The 21,351-nt window shown below is 38.3% G+C and overlaps 1 protein-coding gene across 7 annotated transcripts in view; it reads left to right on the forward strand.

The window, feature by feature from the left end:
• FUT8 (fucosyltransferase 8) overlaps positions 1-21,351 on the forward strand; it is a 367,182-nt gene that overhangs the window by 28,249 nt on the left and 317,582 nt on the right. For 2 of the 7 annotated variants that reach the window (XM_049899429.1, XM_049899431.1), the window contains exon 2: positions 21,244-21,309. The exons of 4 other annotated variants lie outside the window; for them this stretch is intronic. The gene's annotated coding sequence lies outside the window, so the exon portion shown is untranslated. Of the gene's footprint in view, positions 1-20,984; positions 21,115-21,243; positions 21,310-21,351 lie in introns of all 7 variants that reach the window. One more of the 7 variants, XM_049899430.1, reaches the window with a different exon arrangement.

Genomic DNA, 21,351 nt, shown 5'->3' on the forward strand with positions numbered 1-21,351 from the left:
CTATGACTCATCAGGAGGCAAAGCTGATAGGTGACAAACTAGAAAAAAATACACATGTAGGAGATTAAAAAGATGTGTGTGTGTGTGAGTATATACACATATGTGTGTATTTGTAACAGGTATAGACAACTGACCAAGCTGGTATCAGATATCCAGGGGAGTAATGTATATCTTCAGTACAGTAGAAAAAAGATGGGACATTGAATAACAGTCAGTAAAAATTAAAAATGAGAGTGCTTTAACTACTTCCAGATATTCAACAATTTGACTCCTAGAAACCTTCAGGGCTTCTTGTGTTACCCGCAATAGTAGAAAGTATAGTGATAAAATAATTGAATTTTTTACTTTTATCCAACATACTAGAATGTATGAGTGGTAACCCACAGAGCAGACACTGTGGAGGAGGGGAATATAGCTATAAATGTATTTTAATGATGCCGTCATTACAGCAGCATAAGAAAATTTGTCTCATGCTTTGTAGTCACATTTTTTGTTCAGAAGTGGTATTTGTCATTTAGGTGTACCACCTTATCATACCTAGAAATATCCCCAAATCAAACCTATCTGTATTTAATGAAGATTTGTCACTTCTGACAGTATTATAAAGATTATGTTAAGACTTTAAAGCAGTTCAAAAAGTTGAATCCCAAAGCTGTTTTATGCAATGGCAGCATTCTAGAAATAAGTGGAGAGCTTTCTGAGGTGACTATTTTTTTATGACAACATCCTTTTGAATATATGCTGTGCCATATTTATTTAAAAATGTCCCACTGCATTTGTAATACATGTAAAGTACCTAAATGTGAATCGTGTAATTGGAAAAATTTCAATTTAAGGGAAAAGAGACACCCATTTCTATAACTTGTGAAGCTTCAAAATATTGAAGATCATCCTTATTCATATTTCTGAGACTTTGCTGTTTTGATTATAGTAATAAATGAGTAGCTGCCATTTCTGGTTGCAAAATATGAGAAGATACAGTCATTTCTAAGTTTAGAATTTTTATAACTGTTTTTATTTTTTTATATAGTTATCTCAAGTACTTGTCTCTAAGAAAATGAATATTAAAGATTTCTTGAGTAATTAAGTACTACTTTGATGTTTAAGCAAAGCATCAGAACAAGACTTGTTGTTAGGTGCCATCAAGCCGGTTCCAACTCATAGCGACCTTATGCGCAACAGAATGAAACACTGCCTGGTCCTGTGCCATCCTCACAATCGTTGTTATGCTTGAGCTCATTGTTGCAGCCACTGTGTCAATCCACCTCGTTGAGGGTCTTCCTCTTTTCCACTGTCCCTGTACTCTGCCAAGCATGATGTCCTTCTCCAGGGATTGATCCCTCCTGACAATATGTCCAAAGTATGTAAGATGCAGTCTCGCCATCCTTGCTTCTAAGGAGCATTCTGGTTGTACTTCTTCCAAGACAGATTTATTCGTTCTTTTGGCACTCCATAGCATATTCAATATTCTTCGCCAACACCACAATTGAAAGGTGTCAATTCTTCTTCGGTCTTCCTTATTCACTGTCCAGTTTTCACATGATGTGATTGAAAATACCATGGCTTGGGTTAGGCACACCTTAGTCTTCAGGGTGACATCTTTGCTCTTCAACACCTTAAAGAGGTCCTTTGCAGCAGTCTTTTGATGCATCTTTTGATTTCTTGACTGCAAAAGATGCAATGCGTCTTTTGATTTCTTGACTGCTGCTTCCATGGCTGTTGATTGTGAATCCAAGTAAAATGAAATCCTTAACAACTTCAATCTTTTCTCTGTTTATCATGATGTTGCTCATTGGTCCAATTGTGAGGATTTTTGTTTTCTTTATGTTGAGGTGTAATCCATACTGAAGGCTGTGGTCTTTGATCTTCATCAGTAAGTGTTTCAAGTCCTCTTCACTTTCAGCAAGCAAGGTTGTGTCATTTGCATAACAGCAGTTTGTTAATGAGTCTTCCTCCAATCCTGATGCCCTGTTCTTCTTCATATAGTCCAGCTTCTGGGATTATTTGCTCATACAGATTGAATAGGTATGGTGAAAGAATACAACCCTGGCGCACACCTTTCCTGACTTTAAACCAATCAGTATCCCCTTTTTCTGTCTGAGCAACTGCCTCTTGATCTATGTAAAGGTTCCTCATGAGCACAATTAAGTGTTCTGGAATTCCCATTCTTCGCAATATTATTCGTTATGATCCGCACAGTCGAATGCCTTTGCATAGTCCATAAAACACAGGTAAACATCCTGCTGGTATTCTCTGCTTTCAGCCAGGATCCATCTGACATCAGCAATGATATCCCTGGTTCCACGTCTTCTCCTGAAACCAGCCTGAATTTCCGGCAGTTCCCTGTCAATATACTGCTGTAGCCGTTTTTGAATGATCTTCAGCAAAATTTTGCTTGTGTGTGATATTAATGATATTGTTCTATAATTTCCACATTTGGTTGAATCGCTTTTCTTGGGAATAGGCATAAATATGGATCTCTTCCAGTCAGTTGTCCGGGAAGCTGTCTTCCATATTTCTTGGCATAGACAAGTGAGCACCTCCAGTGCTGCATCTGTTTGTTGAAACATCTCAATTGATATTCCATTAATTCCTGGAGCCTTGTTTTTCGCCAGTGCCTTCAGAGCAGCTTGGACTTCTTCCTTCAGTACCATCAGTTCCTGATCATATGCCACCTCTTGAAATGGTTGAACATCGACTAATTCTTTTTGGTATGATGACTCTGTGTATTCCTTCCATCTTCTTTTGATGCTTCCTGCGTCGTTTAATATTTTCCCCATGGAATCCTTCACTATTGCAACTTGAGGCTTGAACTTTTTCTTCAGTTCTTTCAGCTTGAGAAATGCTGAGTGTGTTCTTTCCTTTTGGTTTTCCATCTCCAGCTCTTTGCACATGACATTATAATACTTTGTCTTCTCGAGCCGCCCTTTGAAATCTTCTGTTCAGTACTTTTACTTCATCAATTCTTCCTTTTGCTTTAGCTGCTTGACATTCAAGAGCAGGTTTCAGAGTCTCCTCTGACATCCATCTTGGTCTTTTCTTTCTTTTCTGTCTTTTCAACGACCTGTTGCTTTCTTCATGGACGATGTCCTTGATGTCATTCCACAACTCGTCTGGTCTTCTGTTACTAGTGTTCGATGTGTCAAATTATTTTTCAGATGGTCTCTAAATTCAGGTGGGATGTACTCAAGGTCATATTTTGGCTTTTGGGGACTTGCTCTGATTTTCTTCAGTTTCTGCTTGAACTTGCATATGAGCAATTGATGGTCTGTTCCACAGTCGGCCCCTGGCCTTGTTCTGACTGATAACATTGAGCTTTTCCATCGTCTCTTTCCACAGATGTAGTCGATTTGATTTCTGTATGTTCCACCTGGCAAGGTCCTTGTGTATAGTCACCATTTATGTTGGTGAAAGAAGATATTTGTAATGAAGAAGTCGTTGGTCTTACAAAATTCTATCATTTGATCTCCAGCATTGTTTCTGTCATCAAGGCTGTATTTTCCAACTGCTGATCCTTCTTCTTTGTTTCCAACTTTCACATTCCAGTCCGCAGTAATTATCAATGCATCTTGATTGAATGTTTGATCAATTTCAGACTGCAGCAGCTGATAAAAATCTTCTATTTCTTCATCTTTGGCCCTAGTGGTTGGTGCGTAAATTTGAATAATAGTCGTATTAACTGGTCTTCCTTGTAGGCATATGGATATTATCCTATCACTGACAGTGTTGTACTTCAGGATAGATCTTGAAATGTTCTTTTGGACAATGAATGCAACACCATTCCTCTTCGAGTTGTCATTCCCAGCATAGTAGACTATATGATTGTCCGATTCAAAATGGCCAATACCAGCCCATTTCAGCTCACTAATGCCTAGGATATCGATGTTTGTTTATGTGTTCCATTTCATTTTTGACGATTTCCAATTTTCCTAGATTCATACTTTGTACATTCCAGGTTCCGATTATTAATGGATGTTTGCAGCTTTTCTTCTCATTTTGAGTCGTGCCACATCAGCGAATAAAGGTCCCAAAAGCTTTACTCCATCCATGTCATGAAGGTCGACTCTACTTTGAGGAGGCAGCTCTTCCCCAGTCATCTTTTGAGTGCCTTCCAACCTGGGGGGCTCATCTTCCAGCACTATATCAGACAATGTTCCGCTGCTATTCATAAGGTTTTCACTGGCTAATGCTTTTCAGAAGTAGACTGCCGGGTCCTTCTTCCTAGTCTGTCTTAGTCTGGAAGCTTAGCTGAAACTTGTCCTCCATGGGTGACCCTGCTGGTATCTGAATACTGGTGGCATAGCTTCCAGCATCACAGCAACACACAAGCCCCCACAGTATGACAAACTGACAGACACGTGGGGGAGAACAAGACTGGAACCGCATTAAAGCAGTAAGAATGATTAAAAGTTTCGTAACAGCAAAGAATTCATGGGGTAATAAACAATGGAAAAGAAGAACATCATTACCTCAGATCAGATTTAGAAGGCTCTCTTTATAGAATAATAATCAGATCTAGTAGACTAAAGAATCTGTGGCTTTCTACTAGGTGAGTTAAGTGAAGATGAGATGGACAACTAATTAGAAAGTGGTCTGCAAAATACTTGCTTATGTTGGTTGGTAATTCTTTTCTAATTGACTTCTTACAGGAGCTATTTCAGACCTTTTCTACCCACTTTCTAGCCCCCACTGCAGTATACTGCCCTCAGACTTTGTAGGCTGTTTCAATTACTAGTGTTTTGTTTTTAAAGATTAAACAGATTAAGACCATCCAACAGAATATTTTTCAGCTTTGCTTTTCTCTTTTTCTAAGTTGTGTAATTTTCCCAGTGCTGTCCCATTTGGTGTCAGAATGTGTTCTTCAGGCTTTCATGGCTGCCTGTCTCATCCCTTCTACCCATTAGAATTATACAGTGAAACCTGTGATGGGCGGAACTTGATGGGACTGTCTGTTTTTCTGGGTCTCGCAAGTTTTCCGCCTTTGATAGGGTGCAGTCTTACTACTTTTCTATTGGTCGTGTTAGTGGAAAATATTTGAGTTTCCCTTCTCTGACAGGTGTCTGCCTTACACAGGGTTCAGCTTTTGTTAGGTGCTGTTGAGTCAGTTTTGACTCATAGCGACCCTATGTACAACAGAAAGAAACACTGCCCTGTCCTGTACCATCCTCACAGTCTTTAATATGCTCGAGCCCATCGTTGAGAGTGTTCCTCTCTTCGCAGACCCTGTTTTACCAAGCATGATGTCCTTCTCGAAGGACTGGTCCCTCCTGATAACACGTCCAAAGTACCTGAGATGAAGTCTCACCATCCTCGCTTCTAAGGAGCATTCTGGCTGTACTTCCTCCAAGACAGATTTGTTCATTCTTTTGACAGTCCATGGTATATTTAGTATTCTTCACCAGCACCATAATTCAAATGCACCAATTCTTCTTTGATTTTCCTTATTCATCGTCCAGCTTTCACATGCATATGAGGCTACTTAAAATGTCATGAGTTGGGTCAGGCACACCTTAGCTTAGTCTTCAAAGTGACATCTTTGCTTTTTAGCACTCTAAAGAGGTCTTTTGCAGTAGATTTGCCCAGTATGTCATTTGATTTCTTGACTGCTGCTTCCATGGGCGTTGATTATGGCTGCAAGTAAAATGAAATCCTTGACAACTTCAGTATTTTCTCCATTTATCATAATGTTGCTTATTGCCCCAGTTGTGAGGATTTTTCTTTTTTTAATCTTGAGGTATAATCCATACTGAAGGCTATATAGCCTTTGATCTTCGTCAGTAAGCGCTCCAAGTCCTCTTTGCTTTCAGCAAGTGAGGTTGTGTCATCTGCATATCACAGGTGGTTAATGAGTCTGCCTTCAGTCCTGATGCTGCATTCTTCATATGTCTTTTACTGTATAGATCCACTTCTTCTACCCCACACCTTTTTTGTATTGCCCAACAGCCCAAATGAAAAAAAAAACGGTATGTGTCTATTCAGTTTGCTGCTTTCTCGTTCACTGAACTTATTCCCTTGATAGTTACCAGTGACCTTCTGAATTGCAAAATGTGGACTCTTCAGTCTTAATTCTTCTTCTCAGTTCTTCATATTCGACACTGAACTCTTTTTCTTTCCCCCTTTCTCTTATAACATTGTAGTCCTCCTGGCTCTCCTGTAGATTCTAGCGAGTTCTCTTTTTATTCACAAAGTCAACTTGTTTCTCAGGTGTTTGCCTTATACATTTTTCTTTCTCCAGATTCTTTTCCTTGGAATGTTACATGTTCTTTGGCTTCAGTTTAAGTACCTTTTTTAGATGAATCCCAAACTGTAAATGTCTGAACTCCTTTTTCCAGCTGGCGAGCTCCACCGATTATCAGCTGAAGCTCACCATCAAGCCCTGCATCAAGCTCAGTGTGCTCAAATTGGAATTCATTTTCTTTCCTAAAATGTATTCGTCTTTCTAAATTTCCTTTCTCAATTATTGGCTTTTCTCTCCCATTATCCAGAGTTGAATTCAGAGCTGTCTTTGAATTCCCCATCAGATCCTTTCAGTTGTTAAACTCTGAATTGCATTATTATAGTGTCTACTTCATTTGCTCTTTTCCATTCATTTTTTACTACATCAGTTCAGATTCTCAGTACCACTTATATATAAATAAATAATTACGCTTTGGGTATTGCTAGAAGGAGAGAAGACAGAGTCAATTTCGCTAGGGAGTGAAAGGTGGGAAAGGCTGTATTGAAAGGAGGTGACTTTTAAGCTCAGCATCGAAGACTAAGTAGGGGCACTCCAGGCTAACAAACTGAAGAAAGACTAAGAAATCTTTATTATATGAAGTTCATCATGTGTTATCATCTCGGAAGATTTTTATTTTAATCCTTATTGCTAGCACATGTGTCTCCTATTGGTATACATTATTGCCTTTCTTCAGATATTGATGAGTATCAGTGAATGAGCATGCAAAGGCAAACGGACACAGTCATATATATCTTTATTGTCAGCTTTGTGGATTGTTGTTAGTTGCCACTGAGTTAGCTCCAACATATGAATATATATAACAGAATGATATGTTGCCCGGTCTTACACCATCTTCATGATCTTTGGTATGTTTCAGTCCATTGTTGTGGCCATTGTGTAGTACCTTCCAACCTAGGAGGCTCATCTTCCAGCACTATATCAGGCAGTATTCTGTTGTCATCCATAAGGTTTTCATTGGCTAAGTTTTGGAAGTAGATACCCAGGCCTTTTTTCCTAATGTGTCTTAGTCTGGATGCTCTGCTGAAAGCTGTCTACCTTGGTGACTCTGTTGGTATTTTAAATACTGGTGGCATAGTTTCAAGTATCATAGCATGATACAAGCCACCACAGTACGACATACTGACAGGTGGTGGTTGAGTGAGTAGAGTACTAAAATCTAAAGTGGTGAAAAATGACCACTACCTGCATTGAAGATTTAAAATCTGACTAAAATTTACATCAAAAGCTGCCTGTAACAGTACACAATACTGGGGAAGCCAGCACAACTTGTACAAGGCAAGGTCATGGAAGCTCCCTAGACATATCCAGACTCCCTGAGGGACCAAATTGCTGGGCTGAGGGCTGTGAGGACCATGGTCCCCGGAAACATCTAGCTCAATTGGCATAACATAGTTTATAAAGAAAATATGCTACATTCTACTTTGGTGAGTAGTGTCTGAGGTCTTAAAAGCCTGTGAGCGGCTATGTAAGATACTCTACTGGTCTCATCCCTTCAGGAACAAGAGTTAATGAAGAAAACTAAACATTCAAGGGAAAGATTAGTCCAAAGGACTAATGGTCCACATCTACCACAGCCTGCCACCACTAACTGCTCTGATGAGAATCACAGTAGAGGGTCCTGGATAGAGCTGGAGAAAAATGTAGAACAAAATTCTAACTCACAAAAAAAGACCAGACTTACTGGCCTGACAGAGACAGGAGAAACCCTGAGAGTATTGCCCCTGGATACCCTTTTAGCTCAGTAATGAAGTCACTTCCGAGGTTCACCCCTCAGCCAAAGATTAGACAGGCCCATAATACAAAATGAGACTAAAGGGGCACAACAGCCCAGGGGCAAGGACTAGAAGGCAGGAGGGGACAGGAAAGCTGGTAATAAGGAACCCAAGGTCGAGAAGGGAGAGTGTCAACGTGTCGAGGGGTTCTTAACCAATGTCATAAAACAGTATGTGTACTAACTGTTTAATGAGGAACTAATTTGTTCTGAAAACCTTCATCTAAAGCACAATTAAAAAAAAAAAAAGCTCCCTTTAAGGTTCCTGACTACTTGGAATGTGAATCTTCAATTGGCAACTGTTTTCAGTCTACATATATATGACTTTATCTTTATTTATACATCTTTTCATATATGTGTGGTTGTCCTACAGTAGAGTTTGATAGTATCTTTATATTAGTAGCCACTAATACTGAAAATAAATTAACTGAAAGCCATAGCGAGCAAAGAGATAATTCACTATTTTTTTCCTCCCTGAGGGAAACAAAATATTTTGTGCTTTTAAAATGGGAGGCGTTAACAACAACAATTCTAAAATGGCTTAAATAAAAGGTAATTTATTGGCTAAATGTAAATAGGATGAATAGAGGTGGAACAGTCCAGGAACACCCAGATCCTGGAACTAAACAATTTCATCAGGTTACTGCCCATTTCCTGGCTACACTTCTCACTCTGCATTGGTCTCATTTTCTGTTTATGTTGGAAGGCTTCTTTCCTGACAGAAATGCATAGCCCTAGACGGATGTGAACTTACAGTTTCCCAAGGAAGGTCTTTAGTGGGCCTATCCCTGGGTTTAATCACTGTGGGGAATTGTCATTGACATCATCATCAGAACCACATAAAATAGGAGAGGATCAGTTCCCCAAAGGATTCTTAAAAACCCTTTGCTGCTGAGTTGATTTTGACTCATAGTGACCCTATAGAACAGAGTAGAATTGCCCCATAGGGTTTCTTCCTAAGGCTATATAATCTTTACAGAAGCAGACTGTCACATCTTTCTCCCATTGGAGTGGCTAGTGGGTTCACACTAGACAGTGTAATTTAATCTTGCCCACCTTTTTACTTTTTAATTTGGTAGGTCTTTTGAGCATCTTAATATATAAGTTCTCCCCTCAACTCTCTCTTTTCCTTACAATTTAGCTGTTGGACCCTGGCTGTTTGACTTGTAGAGTCTCCTACAATTTGAATTCTGCTGATGGCATACTTATGGTACAATTCAGTGTGTTCTGTTTTCTATGTTTCTTGCAAATTTTGAGCTGGACCGGGAGGCTTGATCAGAATCAAGTGTGATCCCAAGAGCTAAATAAATAGAAGGGTATTTCATGCTCGTATTTGGAAGATTTAATAAAAAGTCATTACTGCCTAAGCCGATATTTAGGTTCAGTGCAATATTCCAGTAGCCTTTCTGCTGGAAAAGCCAATCCTCAAATTTATATGGAATAGCAAGGCCCCAAATAGCCAAAGTAATCTTGAAAAAGAATAAAGTAGGAGGACTCACACTTCCTGATCTCAAAAAAATATATAGCTACAGTAATCAAAACAGTCTGGTACTGGTATAATGATAGGCATGGAATGGAATTGAGGGCCCAGAAATAAACCTGTACATCTAGGGTGTTAAATTCATACACTGGGGAAAGAATAATCTCTTTAATAAATGGTTCTGGGAAAGCTGGATTTCTGCAAACAAAAGAATGAATCTGGACCCATACCTCACACCATATACAAAAACTAACTTAAAATGGATCAAAGACCTAAGTGTAAGGTCTTAAACCATAAAACTCTTAGATGAAAACATAGGGGTAGTGCTCCAGGATATCAACAATGAAGTCTTAGATATGACACTAAAAGCACAAGCAACAAAAAACAAAGTAGATAAATGGGACCTCATCAAAATTAAAAACTTGTCCATCAAAGGACTTGATCAACAAAGTAAAGAGACAACCTATAGATTGGGAAAAAAATTTTAGGAATCATATATCTGATGAGGTTTGATATTCAGAGTATATAAATAACACCTAAAACTTAACAAAAGATAGACAACGTAATAAAAAAATGAGCAAAGGACTTGAATAGACTTCTCACAAAAAAGAAATGCAGATTGCTCGTAAGTACGTGAAAAGATGATGAACATTATTAGTCATTAGGGAAATGCAAATCAAAACCACAACGAGATATCACTTCACACTCATTAAGAAGATTATAATAAAAGAATGGAAAACAACAGATGTTGGTGAGGATGTGGAGAAACAGAGACCCTCAGCCATTGCTGGTGGAATTATAAAATGGTACAGTCTCTGTGGAAAACTGTCTGGTTCCTAAAAAGGTAAACATAAAGTTATGATATAGCAATTCCACTTCTAGGTACAGTAAAACCTGCAAAAGGCAGAAACTGTGTAAGGCATAAACCTGTCAGAGAAGGAAAACTCAAATATTTTCCACTAAGAGAGAGAGATAGAAAAGTGCTAAGGCTGCACCCTGTAAAGGTGGAAAACTTGACAGACCCAGAAAAATAAGGCAGTCCCATTGAATTCTGGCTCTCACATGTTTCACTATATATATCCAAAAGGATTGAAATCAAGAAAACAAACAGATACATGTACACCAGTGTTCATTGCAGTATTACTCACAATGGCCAAAAGGTGGAAATGACCTAAATATCTATCAACAGATGAATGGATAAACAGAATGTGGAACCTTGTTGTTAGGCACTTTTGAGGAGGTAGCTCTTCCCAGTCATATTTTGAGTGCCTTCCAACCTGAGCTGCTCATCTTCCAGCACTATATTAGGCAGTGTTCCGCTGCTATCCATAAGGTTTTCACTGGCCAGTGTTTTTGCCTGATTCTTTTTTCTAGTCTGTTTAGTTTGGAGGCTCCACTGAAACTTGCCCACCGTGAGTGACCCTGCTGGTATTAGAAATACCGGTGGCATAGCTTCCAGCATCGTAGTAACACACAAGTCAGTATAGGACGGCAAACTGACAGACAAGTGGTAAAATGGACTCTTACTCAGCTGTAAAGAGAAACGAAGTCCTGATACATGCCACAACATGGATGAACCTTGAAAACATCATGCTGATTGAAATAAGTTAGTCCACAATAGGGCAAATATTATGATTCCAATTAAATATTTAGGATAGGCAAGTGTATAAACTGCAAGTGTATAGAGACCAAAATTTATTAGTGGTTACCAGGGGTGGATGGCAGGGAGAGGAAAAGGGGGGCTTATTGTTTAGGGGGACAGTGAGCTTCTCTTAAGGCTGATGGAAAAATTTGGATACTGATAAAGATGATGGTTGCATAACATAACGAACAGAAATAATGCCACTAAATTCTACATGTGAAGAATGTTGAAACGACAAATGTTTTGTTAAATACGTATTTACCGCGATGGAAAAAAAAAAAAGACTATAGGCGGTGGGTTTATCAGGACGCACATGATGTCTGGTGGAATCTCTTTGTGATGTTAGCATCCATTGATATGCATTGCTTACTCAGCAATATTTTTATATATTGGGGATTACAAAATGGTGATACTCTAAATTTTTCTTTTATGACTGAGAATACTTCTATATGCTCTTCTTATCTGCTGTTTGATTATCCAGTAGTACAATTCACAAGGAAAGATAAGATAAATGCCTAATTCAGTTCCTTTTATTTACCAGTTTTCAAGGTATGCGTTTGTTCCCTGTAAACCTTTGAATATCATCTTTTAGTTTAGTGTTCTTTTTAAGGGTCATTATGAACTCATGGATTTAGACATATTTGGATTTCAGTCCAGTGGCATTTAATACATTTAATGAAGCTCGGATTGTCCTATCTTTGACCAGTCAGGGCCTCTTCAAGAGATTTTTGAATCCTTTTAACATGACTTATTTGGTCTTTGATAGCGTCATTGCTACTGCTATGACAAGTCTTTTCCAGGCTTATTTTGTACATTTTCTGCTGATTTCTGTGGAATTGGCCATTTCTTCAGATATCCTTGATAATGGATATTACTATAGTTATTTAATCCTAGTTGAAATCCACTGCTGTCGAGTTGATTCCGACTCATAGTGACCCTAAAGGACAGAGTAGAACTGCCCCATGGGGTTTCCAAGGAGCGCCTGGTGTATTTGAACTGCCAGCCTCTTGGTTAAGAACCATAGCACTTAACCACTGCGCCACCAGGGTTTCCTAATCCTAGTCGAAGAGAGCCTCAACTTAAAGCCCCCAGTAAAAACTTTGACCAAATGGACAGCTCCTCTCCAGAGGCAGGATGAGAAGGCAGGAAGGGACAGGAACTGGTTGAAAGAACACAGGGAACCCAGGGCCAAAAGGGGGAGTGTGCTGTCACATTGTGGGGATTGCGACTAATGTCACAAAACAATAGTGTATAAATTTTTGTATGAGAAATTAACTTGAGCTGTAAACTTTTACCTAAAGCACAAAACAAACAAAAATAACCAGCTAAAATAACACCTTTGATTTGACTTAACACATTGCCTGGAACATAATGGGAGTTCAACAAATATTTATTCGATGAATATTCGATGTAAATATCTTTAGGTTGTCGTTGTTATTGTCAGTTGCCGCCAAGTCAGTTTTGATACATGGAGACCCATGTGTGTCAAGAGTAGAATGGTCCTGTATCGGGTTTTCAGAAGTAGATCCCAGGCCTGTCTTTTGAGGCGCCTCTGGTTGGGTTCCATCTGCCAACCTTTCAGCTAGTAGTAGAAGTGCCATTCGTATTACCCAGGGACTCAGTCTTTAGATTAAGGCCCGTAATTTGTTGCCTCTCCCCCACACCACAGTGCCTGGCTCCTAGGTGCTAGATGAATGTGGTGAAGTAAATAGGAACATGGTTTTTGATATTAGACCTCATGTTACCGTTTATTGGTTGTATGACTTTGAAGAAAGAAGTCACTTTATTAAACTTCTATATCTCTGTATAATGGGTTAATAACTAGCTGGTAGCTTTGTTGTTAAAAGCTTTAAGTGAAGTATTTTTAATTAATTGATGTAGTGGCTGGTACATGGTATATGCTTAATAGAAGGTAGCTATAGTTATTATACCTGGGTTTGATTCCTACCTGTCTGTCAGTGGAGGCTTGCATGTTGCTACGATGGTGAACAGGCTTCAGCAGAGTTTTCAGACTAAGACACAGTAGGAAGAACAGCCTGGTGATCTCCTTCTGAAAAATCAGCCAGTGAAAACTCTAGGGATCACAATGGTCCAGGGGCACCATGAGTCAGGGGCCACTTGACACCAGCTAACACCAACAAATTATTATTATTACAGGTAGTCCCTGACTTACGATGTATTCAAGTTATGACGAACTGCACTTAAGACCATGTTTTTTTTTGGTACATTATTATCATGGGGTCGCTGTGAGTCAGAATTGACTTGTCAGCACACAACAACAACAACAACAACATCATTAGTAATATGTACTACATACAGTGTTGCAGTGCGTAATTTGCTGATATCATCCTCAGATATTCACTCACAGATGTTCAAAGATCAAATTTATAAAGATGCTTGTAATAAAAGGTGATAATAATAAAAGAAATATTCGGTTTAACATCAAAACCGATTTATGACGGAGCTGTTAGAATGGAACCCTGTCGTAAGTTGGGGACTATCTGTACTGCTGTTATTAGGTTTATATATTTTCTTCAACTGATTGCATAATTATATTTTATTAACATTTTAAACCCAAATGCATGCAGTATATGTACTAACTGATGTGGGAAGCAGCCTAGTAGCAGCCTGGGTTACAAAAGTAACTAATTTGGCAGCACAGATTTCCTGTCTCAAATGAATATAGAAATAATAGTTGCATGTATTAATAATTTAAGCCATAATGTTTGTCAAGTTGACTATTAAGCATTGTATTTATGGTTTTATGCTCCCCAGATAGAAGTAGACGAAAAGCAAAGTAAGATGTGTTTTCCATAGTACACCAAATTAACTTGTGATACAGTTAGTCTTTGACTTATAAACATTCTACATTTAAAGAATAGAAATTGCCAGTGTGGAAACCCTTCTTCTGAGTTTGTCCCTTGTTCAGTTTCAATAACTTGAGAAGTGAATGATACTTATGTAGAGAATGTCATCTCTAGGTGATTGTAGAAAATTTCCAGTGGACACCACTAGTTTATCTTCTCTTTGACTACAGATTCTGCTGTTGAATCTCTGCCTCCCTGTCATGCTGCCAGTCTGCCATGGATATCAGGGACATCTCTGCTCTCACTGACAAATTAGGAGGCAAATGAGTTCCTGGAATTACAGTTTGGAACTTGGAATATGAATACATAAACAAGATAGAAAGGTGCATGTGCGTACTCGTGCTTCACACATGTACATATATTTTCCTGTCTTTATAAATGGTAGCTAGGTAGACAAGTTTCTTTGTCTTTTTTAGGTATAGTTGATAAATTACTATTTAGTGCATAGTTGATAAATTACTATTTAGTGCTAAATGTGGACTGGCCTGGGAATCGAATTATTCATAGCATGTTTTTATGGAAAAGTACATTTTAAGTTCTGAATAGTTTTGAAACAGGCTGTTTGTATATGGTGATCTGCCTGTTTTTGCATATGAGGACCACATTGCTTGTCAGGTGTCAAGCATGAAATGTTTGGTGCATTTACTAGTTTGTAATTATCAGGAATTATTTTTCTGAGTCTGGGGTTAAGCCATCTACCACAGATAACTTACCCTTTATATTGAGGTGGATATTACTGATATATATCTGATATTTTGTTAATGAATGATTAGAGAACTGTACCTTTTAATATGTGTAATATGGTAGAGTAGAGTGAAAAAACTGATTTTGGAGTCAGATCTGGGTTAAGTTCTAGCCCTGTCTTTTACTAACTGAATTTATTTCCTAGATGTAAAGTGGAGATGATACTTACAGGGTAGTGACGAGGTTTTAAATAATTTAGCAGTAGTCTATATAAAAGTTCCTGGTACAAATTAAACACTCAATAGCATACCATTAGGTCCTTAATTCCTTGCAGTTACTGTAGTTCTGTAGCAATGTGACATGCACAAAAGCTGGCTTTTTACTCAGCTAAGCGTAGAATTATGTTTTGAAAGGTGCGGTGATATATGTTGATATCTGTTTGGCTATGTTAGATAAAAGATGCTTTAGTTTCTTACATTCTTAGAATACTCGTAAAAGCATTTATTAAGTAGTTATCTGTTAAGGAAAGTTCAGGTAGCAAGTAAAAACAGAATAAGATAATGTGCTGTTTACTCTTCAGATTGTTGTTATAAAAATAGTAATGTTTCCTTTGGCAGGAAGCATTATTTTACAGAGTTATTGGCTAGATTTTTTATTATGTATTATACAGTAGTAAATTCTTAAAATGCATTTTAAATGTATTTTATCAATGGCTGATACTGATGTACAAAGCTATTTAAATTAGAAAAAGTGAAGTGGAAACCTTAGAGTATGAATTTGTTAATTGTTCTTATATTAACCTGATGTTATAGATGTAAGTGTTTAATTTGATATGTTTACAGTCTGGTTTCAGGTTAACAAGCTTGAGCATATTAAACAAAAAGAATAATGTTCCCTGCCTTTGAACACTGAAAATGGTATTAATATAGTTGGTGCTATTGCCTTGATTTGTTCAAAGATACCAAAGATATTTAGGTCTTTGATCCACTTTGAGTTAGTTTTTGTGCATGGAGTGAGGTATGGGTTTTGTTTGATTTTTTTGCAGATGGATATCCAGTTATGCCAGCACCATTTGTTAAAAAGACTATCTTTTCCCCATTTAACTGTTTTGGGGCCTTTGTCAAGTATCAACTGTTCATATGTGGATGGATTTATGTCTGGATTCTCAATTCTGTTGCATTGGTCCATGTATCTGTTGTTGTACCAGTACCAGGCTGTTTTGACTACTGTGGAGGTATAATAGATTTTAAAATCAGATAAGTAAGGCCTCCCACTTTGTTCTTCTTTTTCAGTAATGCCTTATTTATCTGGGGCCTCTTTCCCTTCCATATGAAATTGGTGATTTGTTTCTCCATGTCATTAAAGAATGTCCTTGGGATCTGGATCAGAATTGCATTAAATGTATAGATCGCTTTTGGTAGAATAGACATTTTTATAATGTTAAGTCTTCCTACCTGTGAGCAAGGCATGTTCTTCCACTTATGTAAGTCTCTTTGGTTTCTTGCAGAAGTGTACTGTAGTTTTTTTTGTATAAGTCTTTTACATCTCTGGCAAGATTTATTCCTAAGTATTTTATCTTCTTGGGGGCTACCGTAAATGGCATTGATTTGGTGATTTCCTCTTCGGTGTTCTTTTTATCGGTGTAGAGGAATCCAACTGATTTTTGTATGTTTATCTTGTATCCCAGTACTCTGCTGAACTCTTCTATTAGTTTCAGTACTTTTCTGGAGGATTCCTTAGGGCTTTATGTGTATAAGATCATGTCATCTACAAATAGAGATACTTTGACTTCTTCCTTGCCAATCTGGATGCCCTTTATTTCTTTATCTAGCCTAATTGCTCTGGCTAGGACTTCCAGCCCAATGTTGAATTAAGAGTGGTAATAAAGGGCATCTTTGTCTGGTTCTCGATCTCAATGGGAATGTTTTCAGGCTTTCTCCATTTAGGGTAATGTTGGCTGTTGGCTTTGTATAAATGCCCTTTATTATGTTGAGGAATTTTCCTTCTATTCCTATTTTGCTGAGAGTTTTTCTCATGAATGGGTGTTGAACTTTGTCAAATGCCTTTTCTGGATCAAATGATAAAATCATGTGATTCTTATCTTTTGTTTTATTTATATGAAGGATTACATTGTTTTTCTAATGTTGAACCATCCCTGCATACCTGGTATGAATCCCACTTGGTCTTGGTGAATTATTTTTTTTGATATGTTGTTGAATTCTATTGGCTAGAATTTTGTTGAGGATTTTTGCAGCTACATTCATGAGGGATATAGGTCTGTAATTTTCTTTTCTTGTGGTGTCTTTACCTGGTTTTGGTATCAGGGATATGGTGGCTTCATAGAATGAGTTTGGTAGTATTCCATCCTCTTCTATGCTCTGAAATACCTGTAGTAGTAGTGGTGTTAACTCTTCTCTGAAAGTTTGGTAGAACTCTGCAGTGAAGGCGTCAGGACCAGGGATTTTTTTTGTTGGGGGTTTTTTGATTACCTTTTCAGTTTCTTCTTTTATTATGGGTCTATTTAGTTGTTCTACCTCTGTTTGTGTTAGTTTAGGTAGGTAGTGTGTTTCTAGGAATTCATCCATTTCTTCTAGGTTTTCTAATTTGTTTGAATATAGTTTTTCATAGTAATCTGATAATCCAAAAACCCATCTGATATGATTCTTTAATTTCAATTGGGTCTGTTGTAATATCGCCCATCTCATTTATTGTTTGGGTTATGTGCTTCCTCTCCTGTTTTTCTTTTGTCAGTTTGGCCAATGGTTTATCAATTTTGTTGAGTTTTTCAAAAAACCAGCTTTTGGTCTTGTTAATTCTTTCAATTGTTTTTCTGTTTTCTATTCCATTTAGTTCAGCTCTAATTTTTAATATTTGTTTTCTTCTAGTGCCTGTGGGTTTCTTTTGTTGCTCTCTTTCTATTTGTTCAAGTTGTAGTGATAGTTCTTTGATTTTGGCCCTTTCTTCTTTTTGGATGTGTGCATTTATTGATATAAATTGGCCTCTGAGCACCACTTTTGCTGTGTCCCAAAGGTTCTGATAGGAAGTGTTTTCATTCTCATTGGATTCTATGAATTTCTTTATTCCATCCTTAATGTCTTCTATAATCCAGTCTTTTTTGAGCAGGGTATTGTTCAGTTTCCAAGTGTTTGATTTCCCTGTTTTTCCTGTTACTGATTTTCACTTTTATGGCCTTATGGTCAGAGAAGATGCTTTGTAATATTTCAATGTTTTGGATTCTGCTAAGGCTTGCTTTATGACCTAATATGTGGTCTATTCTAGAGAAAGTTCCATGTGCACTAGAAAAGAAATTATACTTGGTTGCTGTTGGGTGGAGTGTTCTGTATATGTCTACGAGGTCAAGTTGGTTGATTGTGGCATTTAGATCTTCCGTGTCTTTATTGAGCTTGTTTCTGGATGTCCTGCCTTTCACCGAAAGTGGTGTGTTGAAGTCTCCTACTATTATTGTGGAGCTGTCTATCTCACTTTTCAATGCTGATAGAGTTTGTTTTATGTATCTTGCAGCCCTGTCATTGGGTGCATAAATATTTAGTATGGTTATATCTTCTTGGTGTATTGTCTCTAATCATTGTATAATGTCCTTCCTTATCCTTTTTGATGGATTTAACTTTAAAGTCTATTTTGTCAGAAATTAATATTGCCACTCCTGCTCTTTTTTGATTGTTGTTTGCTTGATATATTTTTTTCCATCCTTTGAGTTTTGGTCTCTAAGTCTAAGGTGTGTCTCTTGTAGGCAGCATATAGACAGATCTTGTTTTTTAATCCATTCTGCCACTCTCTGTCTTTTTATTGGTGCATTTAGTCCATTTACATTCAGGGTAATTATGGATAGGTGTGAATTTAGTGCTATCATTTTGATGTCTTTTTTTGTGTGTTGTTGACAGTTTCTTTTTCCCACTTGATTTTATGTGCCGAGTAGTTTTTCTTTATATATTGTCCTTCCCTCATATTTGTTGTTGTTGATTTTGTTTCTGCTGAGTCTGTATTTTTCCCTTGTATTTTATTTTGATGAGTAGAATAGTTTGTCTCCTTTGTGGTTATCTTATTATTTACCCCAATTTTTCTAAATTTTAAACCAACTTTTATTTCTTTGTATCTCCGTATTTTCCTCTCCATATGAAAGGTGTATGATTATATTTCTTAGTCCCTCTTTGTTATTTTAATGTTGTCTTCTTTTATATAATAACATCGCTCTTACCCTGTTCTGTGCTTTTTTTTTTTTTTTTTTGATAATCTTGGTTTGTTTTTTTTCAATTTCCCTGTCTGGGTTGACTTCTGGTTGCTCTGCCCCGTGTTCTAGTCTAGAGTTGATAGCTGATATTATTGATTTTCTAACCAAAGAACTCCCTTTAGTATTTCTTGTAGTTTTGGATTGGTTTTTACCAATTCCCTAAACTTGTGTTTGTCTGGAAATGTCTTAATTTCACCTTCATATTTAAGAGACAGTTTTGATGGATATATGATTCTTGGGAGGCAGTTTTTTCCTTCAGTTTTTTAAATATGTCATCCCATTGCCTTGTTGCCTGCATGGTTTCTGCCGAGTAGTCCGAGCTTATTCGTATTGGCTCTCCTTTGTAGGTGACTTTTCATTTATCCCTCCCTGCTCTTATAATTCTCTCTTTATCTTTGGTTTTGGCAAGCTTGATAATAGTATGTCTTGGTGACTTTCTTTTAAGATCTACCTTATGTGGAGCTTGATGAGCATCTTGGATAGATATCTTCTCATCTTTCCCAATATCAGAGGTTTTCTGCCAACAAATCTTCAACAATTTTCCCTGTATTTTCTGTTACCCCTCCCTGTTCTGGTACTGCAATCACTCGTAGGTTATTTCTCTTGATAGAGTTCCACATGATTCTTAAAGTTTCTTCGTTTTTTAAAATTCTTTTATCTGATGTTTCTTCACATATATTAGTGCCAAGTGATTTATCTTCGAGTTCAGAAATTCTAGCTTCTACTTGCTCAATTCTGCTCCTCTGACTTTCTATTGAGTTGTCTAATTCTGTAATTTTATTGTTAATCTTCTGAATTTCTGATTGCTGTCTGTCTGTGGATTTTTCTAGCTTATTAAACTTTTCATTATGTTCCTGAATAATCTTTCTAATTTCTTCAGTTGCTTTATCTGTGTGTTCTTTGGCTTGTTCGCGTATTGCCTCATTTCATTCCTGATGTCTTGAAGGGTTCTGTATATGAAACTTTTGTATTCTGCATCTGGTGATGCCAGGAATGCACTTTCATCTAAAAGATCCCTGGATTCTTTGTTTTGAGAGCCTGTTGAGGTGATCATGGCCTGTTTCTTTATGTGACTTGATACTGACTGTTGTCTCCGAGCCATCTAGAAGTTATTGTATTAGTTTATGATTGCTTACTGTGTTGTAGCTGCTTTCTTTGTTTTGTTTTGGTATACCCCTATGGGTTTCTTGAGTGAGCTAGCTTAATTATTTTCACCTTTGGAGCTCTGGTGCCCTGTCCCCAGCTGGCTAGAGCTGTTATCAGGTGTATCAGTGTAAGGGTCCATTCAGTTTTCTTGTACGAATTCAGCTCAGGTTTCTAGGTAGCTGATATGAAGTGTGTGGTACAGGCTGTGTCCTACAGTCTTAGAGGGGCAGGGGTGATTGGCGTATGTACCAGTATCTGATTGCAGTAGGGGTTCACACTCTGAACAAGGCAGGGGGCTGAGAACTGACCCCCAGTGTCTCTGAGGAAAACGTGTCTCTGTGCCCTAGAGCGTGCTGGTGGGTGGGTTCTTCAGAGGGACTATGGGCACCCAATGTTTTTGGTTGTAAGGACTGGGAGGTACCAGTTATCTTTGGACCCCTGTCGCGGGTGGCTGGGTGACCTGAGTGGAGCTACCAGTCCTTAGGTCCCTGATGTGGGTAGGTGAGGACCTTGTTTAATAGGCAAAGCAATGTCAAACATCAAACACCCATCTCTCCACCGCACAGCTGAAATGGTTGGAGTTTGCCAACAAAGGCCTATTCTCCTGAAATAGGCCCACACAGGTCCATGCAGAAGGGAAAAGTGCTCAAGGTCCACGGATGGTTTATGCCTTGACAGGAGCCGCTTCTGTTCTAAGCTCCCCCTGTTAATGGAGCTAGCAAATTATCTTTTCCCCCCAGTTACAAATTTTTTCCTTCCCCAAGGCCAGGAGGACGGCTCTAGGTGCTGACCAGGGTCTATCTCAGGCCCAGGGATTCAGCTGCTGAAGCCGGCTTGGGGGTGGGGGTGGGGCGCGGTAAAATATACCCAAGTACTTAGCTTTTGCTGAGAGCGCCGTTCTCCTCAGGTTCCGGAGGTGTGAGTGCGCTGTGTGGCTGGCTGCTTCTCCCTGAGGAAACTGCGGCCAAAGGGTAGTACCAGCCTGCTGCTGCCACTGCTGCTCCGGGAATGGTGCCTGAGGGCTCCGTGCGATTCAGGTCCGGTAACTCCTCTCCACTTCTGAACGGCCTCTTCCTCCCCCTGCCTCAGTTAGTTGTCTAAGCTTGCCTTTGATGCTCAGGGCTCCCAGCTTGTCACAAATATACTCGTTTCACTTGTTTTTTCAGGTCTTTGTTGTAAAGTGGGCCCGACGGAAGCGTCTGTCTATTCCGCTATCTTGGTTCCACCTGCCTGTATGTATCTTTTCATTATTAGAGGATAGTTATTTGCTGATA

The sequence above is a fragment of the Elephas maximus genome, chromosome 10 (genome assembly GCF_024166365.1).
Source record: "Elephas maximus indicus isolate mEleMax1 chromosome 10, mEleMax1 primary haplotype, whole genome shotgun sequence".
Lineage (NCBI taxonomy): Eukaryota > Metazoa > Chordata > Mammalia > Proboscidea > Elephantidae > Elephas > Elephas maximus.